Below are 18,288 nucleotides of genomic sequence, written 5' to 3'. Positions count from 1 at the left end.
TCCCTGCCTCTTGTCTGACGCTGAGCTGCTTCACTCATCCACAGTGTACCTTGACTGGGACCAAACAGGCACCTTTACATCTATAGTGAAGACTCTGAAAATCCTTCTGTAAAATGGGTATGGAGGACATGGACTTAACATGATCTCAACTGCTTTTACATAGATAACTCAAGCAGCAGTGTAGAGATAGGTAGGGCTACTAAAAAATTGTCGTGAAGGAGTCTAGTTAGGAGGCCAGTATAATAATTTGTTAAAAAAAATATAACAAAGCTATGATCTAGACTAGTGACATCAGGAATGAAAAAAGACTGATTTGAGAAATATGCAAAGTAGACTGAATGGGACTTTCTAACTATTAATATATTAAGGAAACAAACAAAATAAAGGGCCTTCATTGAGGGGACGCCTAAAAGGAAAATGGGATTCACACATACAACCACGAAAAACAATTTTTGATTTATGAGTGAGGATATCTCCGGTGGGTAGCATGGATTCTATCAATGGCTCTTAATTTTGGAAAACAAACTGAATGTTTTAATAAATATAATGGGGTGCTCGGTGAAAACTGGGACTTAAAATGGGCATTTTGAAAGAAATGAGAACTTTCTGCCTCTTGGAGTCAGGCTTATAAACATAAAATACATAGCTATATGTAAATATATAGAAGAAAGCGATATATTTTACATTTAGGGCAAACCACTCTTAGCATTATATAATGTATTTAATGTGACCATATAAGACAAAAATGCCACTATGTCATGTCATGTCAAGTCTTTATTCAAGATTTGAGTCAGATATAATGCAAATGTAGTTGCTTCAGATTAAACTATGGTGCCTTCACCTGTATGAATATGAATTTGTTGTTTCCTTAACAGAATTATGCATCGTAAGTGTAGAAAAACTCCCTCTTCCACATATGGATTTAGACCATTTTTAACTTGAAAATTATGTTTTCCTCTTTATATATGTGGCTGTGAATGCTCATCTAAGCATTTGGTCACAGGAGATTAAGAGTGGAGACCATGTAGTAATAGAGAATTTGTGCAAGCTAGAGTATCTTTTCATCTCTTGCCAATATAAAGAATGGAAAACAACTGTCCTGAGCTTGGAACAGCACTGCTTGGACTTGATTGTTATTGATTGTTGCTGTGGGTCACGGGGTGTTGAGACTTAATAATCCATATTCTTGGAAACATATGGTCAACTAATCTGATCATCTTTATCGCATGGACCACAGGACCTCAATGCTTTTTATGTGAGTGGGTAGCATTTTCCTTGAAGATAAGGAATGTTTCCAATGTCAAATCCAGGAAAAAGGTCAGTTGAGTAATAGAAAATAAAGTAACTTTTAGACAAATAAGGAAAAATACTTCTTTTCTTTCTGTGCCTTTGGGCAAACTGTGCCTGAGACGAACAGCATAGACATATTTTGAGTAGTTCTGAGAGTGGAAGTATGATTTTAGTAGATTTTGGTACCAATGTTTTCAGATATATATTTAACCAATTTTTCTATGGCATGTGGCCTGCATGTGCCATTCCCTGCTGATGAAATGGAGAACTGCAGTTCTGCTCCCAGCGACTTTTCTCTCTGGGAATGAATCAAAATGTGAATGAGGACTCTTGCTTGGGCTAAGTTCTAGCCTTCTATATTAGCTGGAACCATCAGATAATCTTTCAGAAATTTAAACTTTGGAACAAAAGCGACTATAACTAGGAGCTGTTAGAATAGAGTCGCATCCCTTGCAACCCAGATAAAAGGCATCTGAACTGTGGCTTGAGAGAGCCCTGAGGCTACTTTTCCTTCTTCTTTGTCATAAAACTCTTTTTTACCTCTGGAAACTTCATTGGTATCTTTTTTATCAATCTGTCTGAATTTACGAGGAACATAGCTGATTACCATAGCTTTCAACCCAATTAACTTTATCATAGCATGCAGTGTAGTATTTAATCTGATGGAAGGATTTAGTTGCATATTTTGTTTGCTAAGCAAATCCTACATGGTGTATGTGGGATTTGGGGAAATACACCCATTTTTATCTATTTACTTTTAGTATCCTTTTTTTTTTTAGACCGTCTCACTCTGTCTCCCAGGCTGGAATGCAGTGGTCCTATCTTGGTTCACTGCAACCTCTGCATCCTGGGTTCAAGCAATTCTCCTGCTTCAGCCTCCCAAGTAGCTGGGATTACAGGCACCCACCACCACACCTGGCTGATTTTTGTATTTTTAGTAGAGACGGGGTTTCGCCATGTTGGCCAGGCTGGTCTCGAACTCCTGACCTCAGATGATCCGCCTGCCTTGGCCTCCCAAAGTGCTGGGATTCCAGGCGTGAGCCACCGCACCTGGCCTAGTATCCCTTTTTTAAAAGACTAACCTTCTCATCTGTTTTCTGGATCACTTCCCGATTCATGAAACACTTCCATTCGTCTAATATACAAAAATATTTACTAATAATTGACCTCATACTGTCTCAGGATGGGCTGGATAAGCTTTAATAATTGACAACCTGAAAATGTGAATTACTTTTAAAAACGAAAACTGATGTCTCACTCACACTACATTTTTTTCATGGGTTAGCTATTGTTCTTATATGTTTCCTTAATCTAGATTATAGACTAACAGAGCTTCCTCTATGTGAAATGTTGCCAATCATTCTGGAAAAGGAGAAAATAGAGCAAAGTTAAGAGGTACTGACACATAACTTCTGTCCTGAAGTTGTGTATCACTTATGCCTACATTTCTTTGACCAAAGCGGAGCAGAGGGCTATGACCTCACACAAAAGAGCACTGAACACTGCTGAAGGGTCCCTCAGTCTATCCCATTTATTTTATGCCAGATACAGTAGTAGGCATTTATTTTCTATAAATTTCTTTATCTAATGTGTATTTAACTTCCTTTTATGACCGAGGAGCCTGAGACTTAAGAGAAGTCAAATACTTTTCCATAATCCAAAGAGCTAGCATATGACAGAGCTGAGATCTGAACAACATTCTGCTTGACTATACGACTCACTTGATTTTTTTCTTTCCTTCCTTTCCCAATTAATCACCAAGTATTTCTTCTGTACTACTATGTAGCTTATGATTTCATCCACTTCTCAATTTCCATTGCAATGAAAATAGTCTGGGAAACCCATGTATTATTTTTAACCTAGATTATTTCAGTGCCCCACTCACAACGGTTTAATTGCCTCTCAACTTTCTTCCCTACAGTTACCCTTATTTGGAAAGAAAAAAAAAATCTAAAACACAAGTCTGCAAATGGAACCTTTTTTCTTAAAAATTTTCGATGACTTCTCACTACCTTGTCACAGTTTTTGAAAAGTTTGGTGACTAAATAAAAAGTAGTTGATAGGCCGGGTGCGGTGGCTCACACCTGTAGTCCCAGCACTTTGGGAGGCCGAGGTGGGCGGATCACGAGGTCAGGAGATCGAGACCATCCTGGCTAACATGGTGAAACCCCGTCTCTACTAAAAATACAAAAAATTAGCCCGGGCGTGGTGGCAGGCGCCTGTGGTCCCAGCTACTCAAGAGGCTGAGACAGGAGAATGGCGTGAACTTGGGAGGCAGAGCTTGCAGTGAGCCAAGATCACGCCACTGCACTCCAGCCTGGGTGACAGAGCAAGACTCCGTCTCAAAAAAAAAAAAAAAAAATTGTTGATAAAGATCCTTCAAGACTTTGTTTATATCTTCCCAAGCAAATCATATACATATGCAACTGCTTAAGAAGCATTTTCAATCAAGAATAAAGAGATAACAAATAAACCAATAAAGTAAAAAATGAAATATTTAAAATCTAAGAATACACATAAAACAATTTGCTAAGAGCTCTTCAAACAGCTTATTTTTGGGTCAAGATCATGAGAGGTTGTACCCATACATATTTTTATGGGTTCTGTCAGTGAAGACACAGAGGAAATATTATTCAGTTATTATTGCCTATTACCATAACAGTAGAAGTACTAGAAGTTGAGAGTTTGAGAAATGAGGGAATCAGGTGAACAGATGCAATTGAAAGGAAATATAAATTGTGAGAAGTAATGTTTTAGAAGTGAATTCTCCCAGATTACATTGAATGTTAGAAATCATAATTTGCTGGTACTCTAATGTCACTTACTAATCTGTAATTAAATGAGAGCTGAAAAATGTATGTTCCTTTCAATATATTTATTTTGCCATGTGACATAAGTAATGTGAATTTGTATTATAACACATTTGTATCATTTAAAAAGTTCTTCATTTCAGTGTACATTAGACAAGCCATTAGAAGAATACAAATCCACCTTCTTACCACAATATGCTTACTCTTTCACACACTGACACAAACATCACACATTAGCGGGCTTTGTGTGTATTTTTTGGATTACCTAGGGTTGTTTGCTTTAGAAAATAGGCTTTGAAATCAACAAAAATGTATCATAGACTAAGAACTGTGTGGCAAGCTCTAAGTTAAAATGAAGACCTGATCCTACAGTCATACATTTACTATGCTTAATCGCAAATCTATTGACCTCTCCTCAACCCTAAGCCATTTTGGCCTGATTCACAATTTAGCTATTCTTCTCACCTTCTCACTATTGTAGGAGCAACTGAATAGAAGCTGTTTGATCAATGAATATATGCAGGCAGAGCGCATTTGAAGATACATCTTGATTTTTGCAGTATCTAGAATATTGAGATACAAAAGTATTGAGTTTGGCATGATCAGGTAATAGACACATTTATTAATTCATTATTTTATTTATAATTTTAATAAAAAATTAGTAAATGGTTACTATATGCTCAAGGATCTGTGTGTGAGGCAGTAGGAAACAGAACAAACAATAAATATATAAGTAGACGTGAGTTCTATAGAGAAGAATAAAACATAATAAGATGTAATAGGGAGTACTGGTGATTGTCATTTCTATTTTATATTAAATAGAGAATTAGAAAAGGCCTTGCTGACTAGGAGACATCTAAGCAGTGTGCAGAGAGACTTGAGGGAGAGTGGCATGTGGCTCTACAGGAGATGGATAGTCGAGGTAGAGGAAGCATCAAGCCTAATTGCATGAAACACATATATTCAGATTGTTTAAGGAAAAAAGGAGGCCAGTGTGGCAGAGTTGAGAGTCCAAAAGGGAGAATGGTAGAAAATTAGGTTAGATAATTGAGGGTGAAGTAGATCATATAAGGCCTTGGAGACTTTTGTTTCAGACTGTTTTACTCTGTATCAAAGTAGATTTCTTCTCTGCCTAGCGACAAAGACTACATTTCTCAGTTTTCTATCCCATCAGACATGGCCATGTGACTGAGTTAAAACCAATAAAATGTGACATAAAATGAGCCATTTCATGTCCAACCTTAGCCTGTAAAAATCTCCCAGGTTTGATCATCGTGCTTTTTCCCCAATTTACTGATTTGTGATGAATAATTGTAGTGACCCTGGAAGCCATACGCTCAAGAAGGTGGAGCCATCAGATTAAGTTTGTGGCCTTCCATCATTGCAGGAAAGAGAGTTAGCTTCTCCTCATAAGCATATAGTTTAGTATTATGAGAATAAAAATATCCATCACATTTGAGCCATCACAGGCACTATAGATCAGGCAATATGAGGATGGAGAGTTGATTGCTAGATGAGATTTATGCTGACAGTTGTTTCAGTGGAGTAGTGAGCATAAAAATCTTACATTCAATTATAGGTATATTCAAGAGAAAACTAGGAGAGAAAAGTTGGAGATGTTAACATATAAAAATCATTCAAAAAGCTTTTTTGTGAATGGGAGTAAATAAATATGGTGATAGCTTGAGGGGCTGTAGGTTCAAGGGAAATGCTTTTTACTAAGGAAGTGTTAGAGTATTTTGAGAATTATTAATAAGAGGGGAAAATGATTGTTTAGAATAGAAAAGCAATTGCTGAGACATTTGAGCTTGCAAGAGATTGCATGACCGAATGCAGGAATTATTGGTTTTAAGTGGAAATATGGAGTATTTATTTATTTTATCAGAAGGGAAAGCAAAACTAATTGGTATTTGTGTAGACAAATAAGAAGATGTCATGGAAACTTTTGGAAGCACTTGTTTTGTAGTTTTTAGAAAAGGGATCCATAGCTGAGACTGAGGAATGTGGAGAGGAATTGGAGGCCTGATGAGAAATGAGAAGATATAATAGTTATCCAAATTATGGGAGACCAGGAGTATTTGAGAAATGTATAGAAACATCATTATGGTTTCACTTCTGATTGGTAATCATCATTGTTTGGTGGAACCAGTTAGTAAGATTACATGGCTTTCTTCAGCCATTACTTGCCCAGTTGTAGGCAGAAAGTTGAATTTAAACAAAATAATTATTTTTCTAGATGAGTACCATAAAATGACCAAAAGGAAAGACAGTTAAGGCTATACGAAAAGATTAATAATGATAGTACATGTAATTTAATCCATTCAAGAAGAAACTTGTGAAAGAAGAATGGACTTTCAATTCTAGTGGGAAAAAATGTTGGAATTATGGTATGGCATAAGAAAGTGCTTCATGGAACTACAGTAGGTGTTGGTTAGAGAGTATGAAAATTGAAAATAAGATTAAGGTGTGTATATGGCTATTGATAATGACAAAGTCTAAAGTGTACCTATGTATAAGGTTAGCTGAAGTAGGAGGAGGGAAAAGACAATAAACAAAGGAGAGTCTGGATTATTAAAAAATATCATCTTATATAGATATGAAATTATAAATAATTATGGCAGAGAGATAGACTTGGAGAGATGGAATCAGTGAGGCTTCAAGGAATGAGAAATGACCAAAATAATTGCTTGATGACTGCAACAAGGATAGGCTGTAGTCACTTTAAAGTTGTAAGGTTTTTTTAAGAGAGAAGGAAGCAACTGAAAGAAGAACAATACTCCCAATACAGGCCTAATGAAGAGGGAGTATTAAAAACTAATGGTCACTTCTTGAGAGTGATTTCAGAGGAAACACTGTCATTTGATGAGATTAAATTGGAGGAAAGAATGTTCAATGAATAAAGGGATTTTTATGAATGTTTATGAATAAAGGGATTTTTCTCATGATGGGCCTTGACTTCTAGGATGGAAGGGAAGAAGGTTTGGAGGTAAGAATTTAGTGGAGGAAAGGTTTAGCGTAAGTAAAAAGTAAGTGAAGAATCATTTGGGGAAGAGTACAGTTAGTGCAGGGTAATCTGTGCATCTTTGACTCCTGGATATAAACAACAGATGGATCTTGAAGTACCCTTGCCAGCAGACACCTATATTTTAATCTCTTTGTTTAGACTGCCTTGCAGAGATACCATGCTGAATTAGTTTTTAGTGCAACTCTTAATACTAATTTTGAATAGCCCCAAACAGTCAACTCAAAATTGGATATTTATGGCAAATGAAAAATGAAATATCCTGATATTACTATAAACATTTTTGTTTAAGGTGATAATTACACACTGTTTAAATAACAGATAACTTATAATAGTTAAGCTTGCGTTTAGCAAAACCATTAAGGAAAATATCATACCATGTCGTCTATAGGATTAAAAATAGAGCTAATTAAGAGACTGAATTTAATCTTAATTCTTTTGATAGGTGATCAAGAGTTAGGATAGGAAGTCCATACTGTTAAAATTTTCTTTGGAGGCTTCAAAAGAGACATAACATTATCTTTAGACATGTTGTTATATAAAAAGAAGGGTTATCTACTTTCATATACTTTGCAATACTTGGTTTTACTATTCAGTAATGATCATACCAATTTCTTTATCTTCATTATTAAATTAAAATGAAACTGTAGGTTGGTATTCTTACTCTGTTATTTGGTATATATTTGTTCAGTTTGGTGCTTGATAAATGTAACCATTTCAATGGTTTTAATCTTGGCTGCATGCTAGAATCACTTGGAAAGTTTTTAAAAATACCTATGCTGATTCCTTACAACTGACTTATAATTCTTATTGGGGGCATATACCTTTTTAAAAAAATTGTCCACAAGTGATTGCACTATGCAGTCCGTATTGAGAAGTCGTGACTCAGATAACGTAGTCACGAACCAAGCAAAGGTAAGCATGAATAAACCAGGAAAAAAAAAAATCCCTTTCCCTCAGTTGATGGCATTTTTATAGTTTTAATGCAGCAGTTATCCTTTTGTACAAGGGTGAATTGTGCATGTCATTGTGTCTCTGACTAGACTATGAGTTCCTTAAATTGGGAGTCACATCTGATTTGCGTTTATATTATGCTGAGTTTGAGCTTAACACAACGACTTTCACAGATGTGCTTATTTTATTTTTATGACAGCTATTCTATCATTGAGAACATAGAGAATTGGTTTTATTTAATAAAGAAAGAATCCAAATAGGTATTGTACATCTGACACTTCTTTTTCATCAGCTATTTACAGTGGCATTATCTTCTAAGTTATTTTACAGCATTGTTTGCTTTAAATAATCCATCATAATTACAATAATTAAATCTTACAGTATGGTATTTATGTTTCATATCTAGAACATCAAATTTTTTTTTAGAAATATTTATTTTACTTTAAGTTCCAGAATACATGTGCAGAACATGCAGATTTGTTACATAGGAATATGTGTGCCATGGTGGTTTGCTGCACCTGTTGACCCGTCATCTGTGTTCCTTCCCCTCGTCCTCCACCCCTAAACAGGCCCCAGTGTGTGTTGTTCCCTTCCCTGTGTCCATGTGTTGTCACTGTTCAACTCGCACTGATGAGTGAGCACATGTGGTATTTGGTTTCCTGTTCCTGTGTTAGTTTGCTGAGGATGATGACTTCCAGCTTCATCCATGTCCCTGCAAAGGACATGAATATTTTATGGCCGCGTAGTATTCCATGGTGTGTATGTACTACATTTTCTTTATTTAGTCTATCATTGATGGGCATTTAGGTTGGTTCCGTGACTTTGCTATTGTAAATAGTGCTCCAATAAACATACATGTGCATGTGCCTTTATTGTAGAATGATTTGTATTCCTTTGGGTATATACCCAGTAATAGGATTGCTGGGTCAAATGGTATTTCTTGTTCTAGGTCCTTGAGGAGTCACCACACTGTCTACCACAATGGTTGAAATAATTTACACTCCCACCAACGGTGTAAAAGCATTCCTATTTCTCCACAGCCTCACCGGCATCTATTATTGCTTGACTTTTTAATAATCGCCATTCTGACTGGTGTAAAATGATATCTCATTGTGGTTTGGATTTTCATTTATCTAATGATCAGTGATGTTGAGCGTTTTTTCATATGTTTGTTGGCCGCATGAATGTCTTCTTTTGAGAAGAGTCTGTTTATATCCTTTGCCCCCTTTTTGATGGTCTTGTCTTTTTCTTGTATATTTGTTTAAGTTCCTTGTAGATAGACCTTTGTCTGATGGGTAGATTGCAAAAATTGTCTCCCATTCTGTAGGTTGCCTGTTCACTTGGATGCTAGTTTCTTTTGCTGTGCAGGAGTTCTTTAGTTTAATTAGATACCATTTGTCAATTTCGGCTTTTGTTGCAATTGCTTTTTGCGTTTTTGTCATGAAGTCTTTGCCCATGCCTCTGTCCAATGGTATTGCCTAGGTTTTCTTCTAGGGTTTTAATGGTTTTGGGTTTTACATATAAGGCTTTAATCCATCTTGAGTTAATTTTGTATAAGATATAAGGAATGAGTCCAGTTTCTTTTTCTGCCTATGGCTAGCCAGTTTTCCCAGCACCATTTTTTAATAGGAGATCCTTTCCCCATTGCTCATTTTTGTCAGGTTTGCCAAAGATCAGATGGTTGTAGATGTGTGATGTTATTTCTGAGGTCTCTGTTCTGTTCCATTGCTCTATATGTCTGTTGTGGAAGAAGTACCACACTGTTTTGTTTACTGTAGCCTTGTAGTAGAGTTTGAAATCAGGTAGCGTGATGCCTCCAGCTTTGTTCTTTTTGCTTAGGATTGTCTTGGCTATATGGGGTCTTCTTTAATTCCATATGAAATTTAAAGTAGTTTTTTTCTAATTCTGTGAAGAATGTCAATGGTAGTTTGATGGGAATAGCATTGAATCTATTTCACGATATTGATTCTTCCTATCCATGAGGATGGAATGTTTTTCCACTTGTTTGTGTCCTATTTCCTTGAGCAGTGGTTTGTAGTTCTCCTTGAAGAGGTCCTTCATATCCCTTGTAAATTGTATTCCTAGGTATTTTATTCTCTTTGTAGCAATTGTGAATGGGAGTTCATTCATGATTTGGCTGTCTGAGTGTGTGTCGTTGGCGTGAAGGAATCCTTGTGATTTTTGCACATTGATTTTGTATCCTGGGACTTTGCCCAAGTTGCTTATTAGCTTAAGCAGTTTTGGGGCTGAGATGATGGGGTTTTCTAAATATATAATTACGTCATCTGCAAACCCAGACAATTGGACTTCCTCTCTTCCTATTTGAATATCCTTTACTTTCCTTGACTGATTGCCCTGGGCAGAACTTCTGATATTATGGTGAATAGGAGTGGTGAGAGAGGGTATCCTTGTCTTGTGCTGATTTTCAAAGGGAATGCTTCCAGCTTTTGCCCATTCAATATGATATTGGCTGTGGGTTTGTCAAAAATAGCTCTTATTATTTTGAGATAAGTTCCATGAATACCTAGTTTATTTAGAGTTTTTAACATGAAGGTTTATTTAGAGTTTTTAACATGAAGGGATGTTGAATTTTATCAAAGGCCTTTATTGAGATAATCATGTGGTTTTGTCTTTGGTTCTGTTTATGTGATGGATTGCGTTTATTGATTTGTATATATTTTACTAGCCTTGTTTCCCAGGGATGAAGCTGACTTGATCGTGGTGGATAAACTTTTTGATGTGCTTCTGGATTTGGTTTGCCAGTATTTTATTGATAATTTTTACATCAATGTTATCAGGGATATTGGCCTGAAGTATTCTTTTTTTTGTGGTGTCTCTGCCAGGTTTTGGTATCAGGATGATGCTGACTTCATAAAATGAATGAAGGAGGAGTCCCTCCTTTTTCATTATTTGGAATAGTTTCATCAGGAGTGGTACGAGGTCCTCTTTGTACCTTTGGTATACTTCAGTTGTGAATCTGTCTGGTCCTGGGCTTTTTTTGTTTGGTAGGTTATTAATTACTGCCTCAATTTCAGAACTTGTTCTTGCTCTATTCAGGGATTCGACTTCTTCCTAGTTTAGTCTTGGGAAGGTGTATGTGTCCATGGTTTATCCATTTCTTCTACATTTTCTAGTTTATTTATGTACAGGTGTTTATAGTATTCTCTGATGGTAGTTTGCATTTCTGTGGGGTCAGTGATGATATCCTCATTATCATTTGTCATTGTGTCTATTTGATTCTTTTCTCTTTTATTCTTTATTAGTATAGCTAGCTGGCTATTGTGTTAATTTTTTCAAAGAACCAGCCCCTGGATTCAGTGATTTTTTTAGAGGGTTTTTCATGTCTCTATCTCCTTCAATTCTTCTCTGATCTTAGTTATTTCTTGTCTTCTGCTAGCTTTTGGATTGGTTTGCTCTTGTTTCTCTAGCTCTTTTAATTGTGTTGTTAGGGTGTTGATTTTAGATCTTTCCCGCTTCCTCATGTGGGCATTTAGTGCCATAAATTTCCCTCTTAACACTGCTTTGGCTGTGTCCCAGAGATTCTGCTATGTTGTCTCTTTATACTCTTTGGTTTCAAGGAACTTGATTTCTGCCTTAATTTCATTATTTACCCAGGAGACGTTCAGGAGAAGGTTGTTCAATTTACATGTAAGTGTGTGGTTTTAAGTGAGTTTCTTAATCCTGAGTTCTAATTTGATTGCACTGTGGTCTGAGAGACTGTTTGTTATGATTTCCACTCTTTTGCATTTGCTGAGGAGTGTTTTACTTCCGATTATGTGAACGATTTTAGAATCAGTGCCATGTGGCACTGAGAAGAATGTATATTCTGTTGATTTATGGTGGAGAGTTCCCTAGATGTCTATTAGGTACACTTGATCCAGAGCTGAATCCAAATCCTGACTCTCCTTTTAATTTTCTGTCTTGTTGATCTGTCTAATATTGACAGTGGGGTGGTAAAGTCTCCCACTATTATTGTGTGGGAATCTAAGTCTCTTTGTAGGTCTCTGAGAAATTGTTTTATGAATCTGGGTGCTCCTGTATTGGGCGCATATATATTTAGAATATTTAGAATAGTTAGCTCTTCTTATTGAATCGATCCCATTACCATTATGTAATGCCCTTCATTGGCTTTTTTGATCTTTGTTGGTTTAAAATCTGTTTTATCAGAGACCAGGATTGCACCTCCTTCTTTTTTTTGTTTGTTGTTTTGTTTTGTTTTGTTTTTGCTTTCCATTTCCTTTGCTTGGTCAGTTTTCCTCCATCCCTTTGTTTTGAGCCTATGTGTGTCTTTGCACGTGAGATGGGTCTTCTGAATACAGCACCCCGATGGATCTTGACTCTTTATCCATTTTGCCAGTCTGTGTCTTTTAATTGGGGCATTTAGCCCATTTACACTTAAGGGTAGTATTGTTATGTGTAAATTTCATCCTGTCATTACGATGCCAGCATTGATGCAATTTCTTCATAGTGTCATTGGTCTTTATATTTTTGTGTTTTTTCAGTGACTGTTACTGGCTTCTCCTTTCTGCATTTAGTGCTTCCTTCAGAAGCTCATTCAGTGCAGGCCTGGTGGTGAAGAAATCCCTCAGCATTTGCTTATGTGGAAAGGATTTTATTTTTCCTTTGCTTATGAAACTTAGTTTGGTTGGATATGAAATTCTGGGTTGAAAATTATTTTCTTTAAGAATGTTGAATATTGGCCCCCAATCTCTTCTGGCGTGTAGGATTTCTGCTGAAAGGTCCACTGTTAGTCTGATGGAATTCCCTTTGTAGGTGACCTGGCCTTTCTGTCTGACTGCCTTTGATATTTTTTCCTTCATTTTGACCTCGGAGAATCTAATGATTATGTGTCTTAGGGTTGATCTGCTTGTGGGGTATCTTAGTGGTGTTTTCTGTATTTCCTGAATTTGCATGTTAACATGTCTTGCTAGATCGAGAAAGTTATCCTGGTTAATATCCTGAAGTGTATTTTCCAACTTGTTTTCATTCTTCCCATCACTTTCAGGTACTCTATTCAATCATAGGCTGGGTCTTTTTATGTACTCCCATATTTCTTGGAGGCTTTGTTCCTTCCCTTTCATTCTTTTTTTTTCTCTAATCTTGTCTGCATGCTATATTTCAGCAAGGTGGTCCTCAAACTCTGATATCCTTTCTTCCACTTGGTTGATTCAGCTATTGATACTTGTGTGTGCTTCACAAAGTTCACATGCTGTGTTTCTCAGCTCCATCAGGTAATTTATGTTCCTCTCTAAACTGATTATTCTAGTCATCAGCTCCTCTAATCTTATATCAATGTTCTTAGCTTCTTTGCATTGGGTTAGAGCATGCTCCTTTAGCTCAGTGGAGTTTTTTATTACCCATCTCCTGAAGCCTATTTCTATCAACTCATCCATCTCATCTTTCATCTAGTTCTGCACCCTTGGTGGAGAGGCACTGCGATCATTTGAAGGAGAGGAGGCACTCTGACCTTTTGGGTTTTCAGCATTTTTTCATTGATTCTTTCTCATTTTCATGAGTGTGTCTTGTTTTGATCTTTCAGGGGAACAGGAACTGTTTAATGAGGCACTTTGACGGTTCCTTGGTGGAGGGGATGTGCTTTGCTGTGAAGAAACCTCTTGCCTGGGCTGCTCTGATTCCTCAGAACTAACAGGAGGAAAGGCTAAGTCTGCTGTTGCACAGAGACTGCAGCCACACCTCCCCCTAAGGGCTCAGGCCCAGGGAGATCAGGGTTCTTTCTGTCCCTGAGTCTCTGGCTGGAGTTGTTGGAGTTCCTTCAGGGAGGCCCTACCCAGTGGAGAAGGATGGGTCAGTGTCAGGCCTAAGGAGGTACTCTGGCCACAGTCTGCCACAGCCAGTGTGTTAGGCTGTGGGGGACACTTCTGGAGACCAAGCTGTCCAGCCTTCCTGGCTCCAGGAGGGGAAAAGCACGGGGCCTGGAGCTATAGAAATGGATGCTGCCCTTCCCCAGCCCAGGAAACTTAGCGGGTTAGGCAGTTATGCCTTCCAGTGTTGGCTGCTGCCTCTCCCACAAGGAGTTCAAACTGTTTCAACAGCAGGAAGCCACTGCTATGGTGCTGGTCGCCCCTCCCCACAGGAACTCTGATGGCTTAAGCAGATTCTAGCTGTGAGGCTGTTGAGAATCTGCACAGCTCTGGGGTTGGGACCCTAGGCCCCAGTGGCATGGGTTCACAAGTGGGAACTTCCAATCCATGGGTTGCACAGTTCCGTGGAAAAAGCACGGTTTCCCCAGCTGGTAGCATGCTCACTCACCGCATCCCTTGGCTGGGGGGTGGGGGTTCTGCTTCCCCATGTGGCTCTCTCAGGTGGGCAGCTGGATCACACTGCTCTTTCTTCCTCTCCGTGGACCATGCCAGCCACCTAGTCCGTGAACATCAGACATTTTAAATTAGTTTGAGATCCTTGGTAGGAGCTGAGATTTTTGTTATCAAGATAGGGATTAAAACTTTCGAAAGAGATTGAATTCCATGCTTGGCAAGGCTGTTGAAAACTTTACTATTCAGGGTGAGTTATTTCATTCACTTGTACTTTCATCGTGGAAATTGTGAATGCAAGTTTTCACTGATGTGAAACCAGATGCTGTGTTGGTGCTAATGTATGCAATTAATCAGATGGTAATCTTACAACACAGCAAAAAATAGAAGGTGGAAAAAACAAAAGAAACAACAATACAAATTTCATTGTCTTTAGAATTTCTAGAATTTCCCTTAGCCCACAGTCTACAATTTGACCATAAGGTAAGTGAAAAATGAATATACAAAGCACAATACGAATGAGAAATCATTTTATTATTTTAGCCTAAAAATATAGAACCAGTAGAGTTATATTTTAATGGATATTTTTTTCAACCTTCTGCATTCTCATTTGATACCAAAGTTTGACACCCTTTTCAATCTAAGTCCACAATTTGGTTTAAGTGCCACTCCTGGAAGAAATATTTTTATAAGTGGTTAATAAGAAACGGCTAGTAATTTTTTATAGAAGAAGTGATCATTAATACCCCTAAATTGGTTCTGGTCTCAGCAATTAATCTTAGCAGAAAATATAAAACAGTATTCATGTGTTTTTTACCCATCTAGGGCTTTGTTGATAAAATCTGAATAAAAGAAACTCTCAAAGTTATTTATCAATTCAAATTGTCATCTTATTTTTAAAGTGCACCACATCTTCTCTACCATTTCTACTGCTTTACTTCAAACTCTAGTAAACTTTCACACAGTTTATTACTACAGCTTCTTAATTCCCCCTCCTTGTCTCTTATCTTTCCCAATTGTAATCTTTCTTTTACAGTTACCACCTAGATCCAACTGGCTTTGATTCAAATATGATTGCCAGTTTTCCTGCTTAAAAAGAAAAAAAAAAAAGGAGAGAGAGAAAAAAAAACTTACCTCTACAATGCTTAGTAAAGTAACCCAAATGACTTTTGAGGCGATTTACATTCAGAGATTCATAGATTTTCAGAAGCATGAGTTAATTAAAGTCAGCTGTAGAAGTGTAGTTACTTAGATGAGACAGTGGCTAATATGTTAGCACTAGGAGTCTAGTCTTTGGTGTGAATCTACTCCTGATTGGTGGATTTTTAAAAAAAAATTGAGATGCTCTTACTGATTTGTTGGCTTCCCAAGCATGTTCACTGAGAAAAATTTGTCATTGGTTAGAGAATCATACGAATTTTGATATTTCTGTAACTACAGAACTGTAATTGATTGGTTAAATAGGTATCTAACTGGTTTTATTGGCTACTTACTATCATGGCTACAAAATAATCGGTTCTCCCAGAAATATAGGAATTTATTTCTGTTACTCCTCCTAATTTCATGTTTCAGGATAGACCACCAAAGATTATGTAAATTTCAACCATTGTTGTTAATTTTCTTTGAAGGTGAGTTTGTTGTTGTTGTAAAGAACTAATTTTATGCTTTACTTTTATGAATAAAAATTGAATAGCTTAATCACATTGATCAGTATCATTTCATGCTATTTTGTCTTTTCATTATTTATTGCATTATTTGTATAAACAATAGATGTATAGATGTATTTAAAATTTCATCTATAGACATTGGACAACTATTTTCCATTGGATATTGTAAAACAAAAGAAATATAAAACTGAACTGGATGCCTTGATGAAAATATGATCTGAGATTTCTCAAGTATAACCGAGAAACAAGTCCTATTAGCTTCTTAAGTCTACCTTAAATAATCAGGTCAAATTTTATTTTACCTTAGATGTAGATTGTTCAATGTTACCTTTAGTGTTAAACCATGTACAACACCACGTGTTGCCAATTTTGCAGATTTCCCATGGTTGGCCAAAATAAAATACAAGGCTATTTGTTATTCATCTAAAAAATTGAAATTTGATTTTGGGACCAAAGTTATGAATTATCAATCATGTTACACAAATTAAGGCACATTTAAAAAATTTTCTGATGTTTTCCAGTTCCTGTAGATAACAGCACTATTATCAATAGTGTTTCCACTGATTACTTAATATTTATTACTCCAGGAAGAGTTTTGTCACTTTGGACTCCCTTTAAAAGACTTAGTAAAATGAGGGTGGTGATAAGCTATATACTTGGAATAGTCTATCAGGCCTACAAAACACATTCAATAATTATTTAAATTGTTCATCTTAAGCTTTAGAAACATAATTGTGAAGTACTCTTTCTCTGGTTAAAAATAATAGAGGTGATAGATTGAGAGTGATTACACAGGTATTACCTGTGGATGATAATATAAGGAAGAGGAAGTAACAATTTTTCATAATCAGGCAACAAGGGAAAACATACTGAGTGGTTTCAGTTAACAATAGGTATTATACTAAGAATGGTACTAACAGATTTAATGATTACTATAATTACTGAACATTCTGTGGTTAATTTTACCAACATTAAAATTTATCTGAGGCAAGGAGAATAAATCTAGCTTACTAGATCAAGAGACAGGCTATGATATGTCACTGGTCATTGATGTGTGTCATGCTGTTAATTACTCTAGAAAATAGCTAATCTTTTGTGTACTTATTAAAAGATTATGATAACCTTGGAAGAATCAATCTGGATTTTCATGCATACTTCGCCACATATTATCTTTGTATCTGTAGAGTCCCTTTCCCCTAAGAATTCTAAGAACATGGATGATTCCTCAGGATTTTTATTTGTTTACTTTTTAAATCATATATAGTATATGTATATTAATGTCAAGACCAACAATAATTTGATTATGTTTAAGAATACTTCCAGAACCTTTAAAAAATAATTATTCAATAGTATACAACTGAGAAGATGGATTTGCAAAGTAGACCCTGCCTGTTATATTTTTGGGGTAATATTAAAGGATGAAAGAAATATCTTTCTGATATCAATTCCAAAATAAGAGTAAAAGGTTGTACTTGAGAAACGATTTAGTGTGTTGAAAATTCCATTTATTTGAGTGGTTCTAGTTAACCAAGGCAAACAGTTCATTTCCCTGTCAGGTATTCCACAATAACTCTCTACCTGTAAATTTTCCTTTATGATGTCTTTCATATTCTATTAGACATTTCTATTTTCCAGAAAATTGCTTTTTCCCCTTTCAATCTTAATACCAGTTAACTTGCCTTATTTCTTTTTATTAAACTCAATTTAAAAATTATTCTGAAAATCTGCTGATCTATGGCAGTGTCTGTCACCCTGTCAACAAGGAAGCCGAATTTTTGCCATTCTGTATGTATAAATAATGCCTCTTGGAAGTTTAAAAGAAAAATAGGGAACTTTTCAGTGTTAATATTGCCCTCACAGCAACATAACTGGGCAGACTGTATATAGTTATTGTTTTTTTTTCTCATGTAACATGGAGCATTTGCTTCTTCCATTGGGCCTCTGTTTGCAGTGTCTCCATAGGTTCTTATTCATAAGCTTTCAATTCTTAAAGAACAGATGACTTTTTGTTCTTGTTTCTATTTTAGAAACCAGTTGTTTTACCTTGTGTGCCATTTTTTTTTATTTCTAGCTTGTTTACTTTCTAAGCCTTCTTTAAAAATATTCAGCTGCATTTTCAAATGGACAAGATAGTCTATATTTTGATTTTATTATTTTGGTTCCTTATTTCTGAAAAGGGTCTAAGGTTTCCTTTACTTCCGCCATTCAATCCACACCAGAACACAAGATAATACTCTGAAAGTTTTTATAGTCAATTTCTCATTTTGTTTTTC

Source organism: Nomascus leucogenys, chromosome 8 (assembly GCF_006542625.1).
Source record: "Nomascus leucogenys isolate Asia chromosome 8, Asia_NLE_v1, whole genome shotgun sequence".
Taxonomy (NCBI): domain Eukaryota; kingdom Metazoa; phylum Chordata; class Mammalia; order Primates; family Hylobatidae; genus Nomascus; species Nomascus leucogenys.
Note: the sequence above shows the minus strand (reverse complement) of the source record.